This window comes from Nomascus leucogenys, chromosome 8 (assembly GCF_006542625.1).
Source record: "Nomascus leucogenys isolate Asia chromosome 8, Asia_NLE_v1, whole genome shotgun sequence".
Classification (NCBI taxonomy): domain Eukaryota; kingdom Metazoa; phylum Chordata; class Mammalia; order Primates; family Hylobatidae; genus Nomascus; species Nomascus leucogenys.
In genome coordinates, this window is record NC_044388.1 from 37769466 (window position 1) to 37776571 (window position 7106).

Genomic DNA, 7106 nt, shown 5'->3' on the forward strand with positions numbered 1-7106 from the left:
GGCCTCCCAAAAAACCTTTTTCTATAAGAAATTCCAGCTCATACTGTAACAGGACTTGCACTTAAGGCTCGTAGTTCTGCTATTTTCAGCAATGTCAGATTTGATGTTGGAAATTTAGTGGTAATTTCTTTCTTTCTGTCAGTTTCTGGTCACCCCTGGAGACAGTACCAATGGAAGATAGTTTTGGTTTTCTTAGGGACTTCCAGTAAGCTGAAACTTCCCTCTTCTCCTTCATATTTTATTTAAAGCTTGTTTCCATAAAAGTCATCACAAACCACTTTGTCATCTTTGTTTTTTTTTCTCTCTTTTTTAATTTTTTTCTTTTTGTACAGGCATTGCTTGCTACATTTATTAACTTGTCAAAGTTACTTAATCTAAGGGTTGTGTCCCTGTGAAAGACAAAATGCACTTGGTAATTAAAGAGATTATTTTATTCAGTCAAACCATTCATTAATGAAGAGCAAGAACACCTGGGGCTTAGAAAGGCCGGTAAACAAGAGGGCCATGAAGAAGCGTAGGCAGGGAGACTTAGAGGTTTGGAGAAGAGTGTGAAGGGCATTCTTATTGTGGAATATGCCAGGCAGCGTGATTCTTGGTGGTTAGCCATTTCCCAGAACATCAGTAAAGGATTAAAGTTCAACATTGTCAGTTCCCCTTTTTGTTCAAGAAGAATATTATTCTTTGTTCTGTAATCCGATGATTACTCTCAGAAGGTTAAAAAAAAAAAGCCAACAAAAAAAAACCCTTTACAAACTTTTACTAAAACAGACAAGGTAAACACAAGTTCTTTTTAAAAATCCTGTAAATAAACCCATCAAACCTTAACTAACTTTGACCATGGTAAATAAATTTCCCCTTTGTTTTTTTGGAGAACTTTGTACATCTATTCAGGTTTTGTCTTGCACACCAACAGTCAGTCATTTCACCTTAGGACAAAACCATTCTCACACTAGTATTTTTCAGCAGACAAGCTGAGCTCATGAATATACAACTCACAACTTTCTGCAGCCACACATTCCTTATAGTACAACTTTATGAAGTGGTAAAAATCAGCATGTTCATTAACAGGCCCAAGTATATCATCTCCAAGTAACAGAAAATAAGAGGCAAAATATAGATAAACTTAAGACTTTGCTTTGTTTCAGTACTCTGTCTTACTAGGAAATGATTTAGGTATTCAATAAATATCTATCAATTAACTAACTTTAGTGTAAATCTGAGGTTTTAAGTTGCCTAAAGATCTTGGAAATTATCTTCAAGCTGACATACTATAAAACATAATTACTATTGAAATAAAGTTTGTCATTGTAATAATTTATTTGGTTAAACACAAATTTATACTTTCCATAATTTTAAACATTAATCTTAAACATTAGTAATACAAGCTTAATAAATCAGTAAACTTGTATACATTTACATAGAACGTTCCCAAGTAGAAATAAAAATCTATGTATATATCATGCTTAACCCTGATAAATCAGAGAAGACATAGCTGTTTTTATTAAAACCAAAATATTAAACTAGTCTTGTTTGCCAAAGCTTTATCTAAATTATGTGAACTTGAATTCCTAAATCATATCCAAGTTAGTTTCTGTAAAAATAATTTTTAAATCAAGACATTGAAAGTATTTGAGATTCAGTTTTCACTTATTTTTTATTTTTTAATTTTTTTCATTTTTATGGAGAACGGGGTCACGCTATATTGCCCAAGCAGGTCTCCAACTCCTGGGCTCAAGTTATCCTCTTGCCTCGGCCTCCCTAACAGCTGGGATTACAGGCGTGAGCCACCGCGCCCAGCTAGATTCAATTTTCTTAATTTCTGGAAATATTAGGAATATTCAATTTATATAAGTATTTACTTATCTCTGAAATAACAAGAATAGAGCACCATTAAGAGATTTTATAATCTAATGACTAATATCATCCTATGTTAGAGAAATGTTACACATTCACACAATGAGAGGTAAAGGCCTCTCTGATTTATAAATACATAAGCATGCAGGCATAGAGAGAGCTTACAGTTTCAATTCTGAAATTTTAGCCATGGGTCAAGTATAAATACATAATTACAAAACTCATTGGTTCATATCAAAGAGCTGTTCTTTTCACAGCAGGTATGAATCCTCAATTTATTTGAGCTCAATATGGACAGGTAGGCAAACATAAGAGATTAACACACCAGATTGTCTGTCAGCTCTCACTCAAGAGAGACAAGACTTCTATAAAATCATTAATCTATTTACAGGATCACCAAATGGTCAGACCACAAAACCAAAAGAAGCCACAATCCAGCTGGGCACGGTGCCTCACGCCTGTAATCCCAGCACTTTGGGAGCCCGAGGTGGGCAGATCGCCTGAGGTCAGGAGTTCAAGACCAGCGTGACCAACATGGTGAAACCTCATCTCTACTAAAAGTACAAAAATTAGCTGGGCGTGGTGGCACATGCCTGTAATCCTAGGTACTTGGGAGGCTGAGGCGGGCGAATCACTTGAACTCGAGTGGCAGAGGTTTCAATGAGCTGAGATCTTGCCACTGCACTCCAGCCTGGGTGACAAAAGTGAAACTCCATCTCAAAAAAAAAGAAAAGAAAAGCCACAATTGGAAATCACGTGAGTTCTTACAAGCAATCAAAGTCAAGGGCCCACCATGCTGCCAATGGGAACGGGTCCCCAGAGCACAGGAATTGGGAGTCCAGCATGAAGAGTCAGAACCACCCCTGGTCCTCAGAGCGCCCATCAGGAATGGAGCACAAAGGGCTCCAGCAAGCCTCCTTGCCTGGGTGGAACAAACAGAGATCTGAAAGCAAGATGTGATCCTATCCAAGTCATGTCACCAAAGCCGTGAAAGACAAGTGCCCTATAAAGTTAAGGGTATGATTTTATTCAGGCAGAACATTCATGAATGCGGAACATCTCAAAGAAGAGAGAGAAAGCCTGGAGTTTTGAAAAGGAAGTCACAAGAAAGGATGGACTGGAAGTCTTACGGGATTCACAAGAGAAGGCATTCTTGCAATATGTGAAGGCAATGTGGCCCTTTGTGATGAGCCATTTCCCTGAACACAGAAGCTGGGGAGATTTCTTAACTGTTAAACTCTGAGGCTCAGACAAATCTCAAAATTTTCACCCCATCACCTTCTAGTAGGTCTCAACTGGTACAGAGGTTGAGAGTTTGTGGTAGGTAAGGAGGCAAAGCTGTATAACTTGGAAAAGTTACTAAAGTGATTTTGATTATGCTGTCTTCCAATCAAAATCACTCATCTATTTAATAAGGTCAGCAATTATATAGTCATATCACTTTGTAACATTGGAGCAGTTATTTAATTTCTTTCAGCATCCCTCTCCTACTCAGCAAAATTAGGAGGTTGTAGACAGGTACAAGAATGTTCATTGCATATTTATTTATAAAACCAAAAGACTGAAAACAACCTAAACATATGTGTAGGGAGAATGAATAAATAAAATAATTTATATTCATACAATGGGCTACTATGGCAGTTTAAATAATTTGATGCACACACATTATCACAAATAGATCTTAAATATAACATGTTAAGAAAGTAGAGAATGATTCCAACAGTGCGTCATGTATGGAACTTTAAGCTCACAATACAGAAACGATACTATGTATAGTGAATGCATATATACTGAAACCATTTTAAAAAATGAATGAAAGGGGCTGGTCCAATCCCTACCACTAGCCACATGTGGTTATTTGGTTGGAATAAAGCCAATCTGAATTGAGATGTGCTATGAGAGTAAGTTACTAACAAAAGGTAAAAATAGCTCATTAACACTTTTTAAATGTTAACTGTCTGCTGAAATAATATTTTGGATATATTGGATTATATAAAATAATTACTAAAATTAATTCCATTTGTTTCTTTTTACTTTAAAAAATGCAATTAACTTGTTATGTTTGTTTTAAAACACCTTTATTGAAATAAGAATTAATATGCCAGACAATTCTCCCATTTACATTGTACAATTTAATGTTGTTGTTTTTACATGTTCATAGGGTTGTGCAATCATCGCTACAATAAATTTAGGACATTTCATCACCGTAAAAGAACCCTTGTTCCCATTACCAGTCAGGCAATTGCCATTCTACTTTCTGTCCCTAAGGATGTATTTATAGCTTGTCATTTTATGTAAATCATACAACATGCAGTCATCTGTGACTGGCCCATTTCACTTAGAATAATGTTTTTCTTTATAAAAAAATATGTAATGCTTCACAAATTTATGTGTCATCTTTGCATAGGAGCCATGCTAATCTTCTCTGTATCATTCCAGTTTTGGTTAAACTTTTGATTTTAGAATAGTTCTAGGTTTACAGAAAAATTGCAGACAGTACAGGGAGTTCCCATATATCCATACTCAGTTTCCCCTGCTATTAACATCTTACATTAGTATGATGCACTTGTCACAATTCATGAACCAATTGTTTACATTATTATATTCCTATTTTAATGTTTACATAAACATCATCAATATGTAATTGATACATCAATATGTATATTGATGGGATACCTAGTAGCATTTTGATACATACAATGTATAGTGATCAGATCAAGGTAATTAGCATGTCCATCCTCTCAAACATTATCATTTCATTGTGCTTGGAATATTCAATATCTCCCTTTTAGCTATCGGAAACTATATATTATTATTAACTATAGTTATACGGTATAGAATACTAGAAATTATTCCTCCCATCTAGCTGTAATTTTGTCATTTAACAAATCTCTTCCTATCTCTCCCTTTCTCCCTACTCTTCCCAGCCTATAGTATCCTCTATTCTACTTTTTACTTCGATCAGATCAACTTTTATTTTTTTAGCTTCCACATATGAGTGAGAACATGCGGTGTTTAATTTTCTGTTCCTGTCTTATTTTAAATGTAGCTACTAGACATTTAAAATTACATATGTGCCTCCCATTATATTTCTGGTGGACAGTGCTGAACTAGAAGTTTACATCCCAAACATCCCAAATAGCACTTGCAGTGATATTTAAAGGGACTTTTAGTCATGTTAGTAAGGTTGAATGCATTAAAGAAAAATAGACTAGGAGCAAATATGACAAAAATGTTAGCAGTTGTTAATTCTGAACTATGATAGTAGAGATGATTGCTATAATATTTGTCATGTACTTTTTATTTCTCAAAAAAGAAAAAAGTCTCCAAAAACTTGCATATCTCCCACTCTTATATTTGACTAGATAAAATGAGCAGTGCACTGGAATTTATTAAAAACTAGCCACGTAGGCCGGGTGTGGTGGCTCATGCCTGTAATCCAGCACTTTGAGAGGCCAAGGCAGGTGGATCACTTGATCCCCAGGAGTTTGAGATCAGCCTAAGCAACATGGTGAAACTCCATCTCTACCCAAAAAAAAAAAAAATTATCTTGGTGTGGTGGCATGTCCCTGTAGTCCCACCTACTTGGGAGTCAAAGGTGGGAGGATTGCTTGAGCCCAGGAGGTCAAGGCTGTAGTGAGCTGTGACTGAGCCACTGCACTCCAGCCTGGGTGACAGAGTAAGACCCTGTCTCAAAAACCACAACAAAAGCAAAGCAAAAGCAAAAAATTAGCCGTGTAGCCTTAGTCACCTGATTTTTCTGTGCCTCAGTTTTCTTTTCTACAAAATGAGTAGTTGAAAGGAATCTTTAAGATCTTGCCAACTCTCAAAGAAACCTGATTTGTTATCATACCATTTTGGGGGCCTGGCATAGTAAGTGGTATTAATTTATTGTAAAAAAAAAAAAGCTTGTATTTATCAAAACAAATGTTTCTAGTAGTGGCGATGACATTGGCATATGTTATTCCGTGGAATTAATCTGAAGATAGTTGTTTTAGGAATTTGGTATAATTTTGAATTAATCACTATGAAAATCCTGGGTTTGTTTTAATTTATTTTTCTGTTTCTATTAAAACATTTGCCTTTATCATGCATCAGGGAACTCAGTACAACAACAGACTTTTATGCAGAATTTGATGATCTATGTTGTTATGCTGTGTAATGTAGGTGATGTTAATAGTACTTGGGAGTAATTATATTTTGGCCCCTCAGAACACTGCAAAAGGCCTTCTGTTGATGCTCCATAAAGTATTACAGCATGAATAAGCATTTAAAAATATGTTTTAAAACACATTTTTACTAAGAAATGAAGGATAAATAGTAATGTGGTCTATTACTGATTTTAAACTTTCAAAATGCAAATAGGTTCTCGTCATATGTAATATTTTTATTCAAAATACACCCTTCCCAAAGCTACTAGTCATAGCTACATACTTAAATGGGGGAGAGAAAAAGTGACTTTATCTTACTTCTGTTTTTTTTTTCTGTATATTTCCAAAATCATCATTTTCTCATTTTATTTTTTATTTTCTATTTAATGAGTATTTGATTTGGTTACACTTGGTGACTTCAAAGATATGCAAATGTGAAAGCTAGACAAAAGTAGAAAACTTAGATGAAGTTCACCTAATAGTAATTTTATTATTATTATTATTATTATTATACTTTAAGTTTTAGGGTACATGTGCACAATGTGCAGTTTTGTTACATACGTATCCATGTGCCATGTTGGTGTGCTGCACCCATTAACTCGTCATTTAGCATTAGGTATATCTCCTAATGCTATCCCTCCCCCCTCCCCCCATCCCACGACAGTCCCCTTCCTGTGTCCATGTGTTCTCATTGTTCAATTCCCACCCATGAGTGAGAACATGTGTTTGGTTTTTTGTCCTTGCGATAGTTTACTGAGAATGATGTTTTCCAGTTTCATCCATGTCCCTACAAAGGACACGAACTCATCATTTTTTATGACTACATAGTATTCCATGGTGTATATGTGCCACATTTTCTTAATCCAGTCTATCGTTGTTGGACATTTAGATTGGTTCCAAGTCTTTGCTATTGTGAATAGTGCCGCAATAAACATACGTGTGCATGTGTCTTTATAGCAGCATGATTTATAGTCCTTTGGGTATATACCCAGTAATGGGATGGCTGGGTGAAATGGTATTTTTAGTTCTAGATCCCTGAGGAATTGCCACACTGACTTCCACAATGGTTGAACTAGTTTACAGTCCCACCAACAGTGTAAA

General features: G+C 35.5%; 1 non-coding gene across 1 annotated transcript; it reads right to left on the reverse strand.

Moving 5' to 3' along the window:
• Positions 1 to 4216: 4216 nt before the first annotated feature.
• On the reverse strand, positions 4217 to 4322 carry LOC115836433. The gene has a single exon (XR_004031517.1). It is a non-coding gene; the product is annotated as a U6 spliceosomal RNA (small nuclear RNA).
• Positions 4323 to 7106: the final 2784 nt, after the last annotated feature.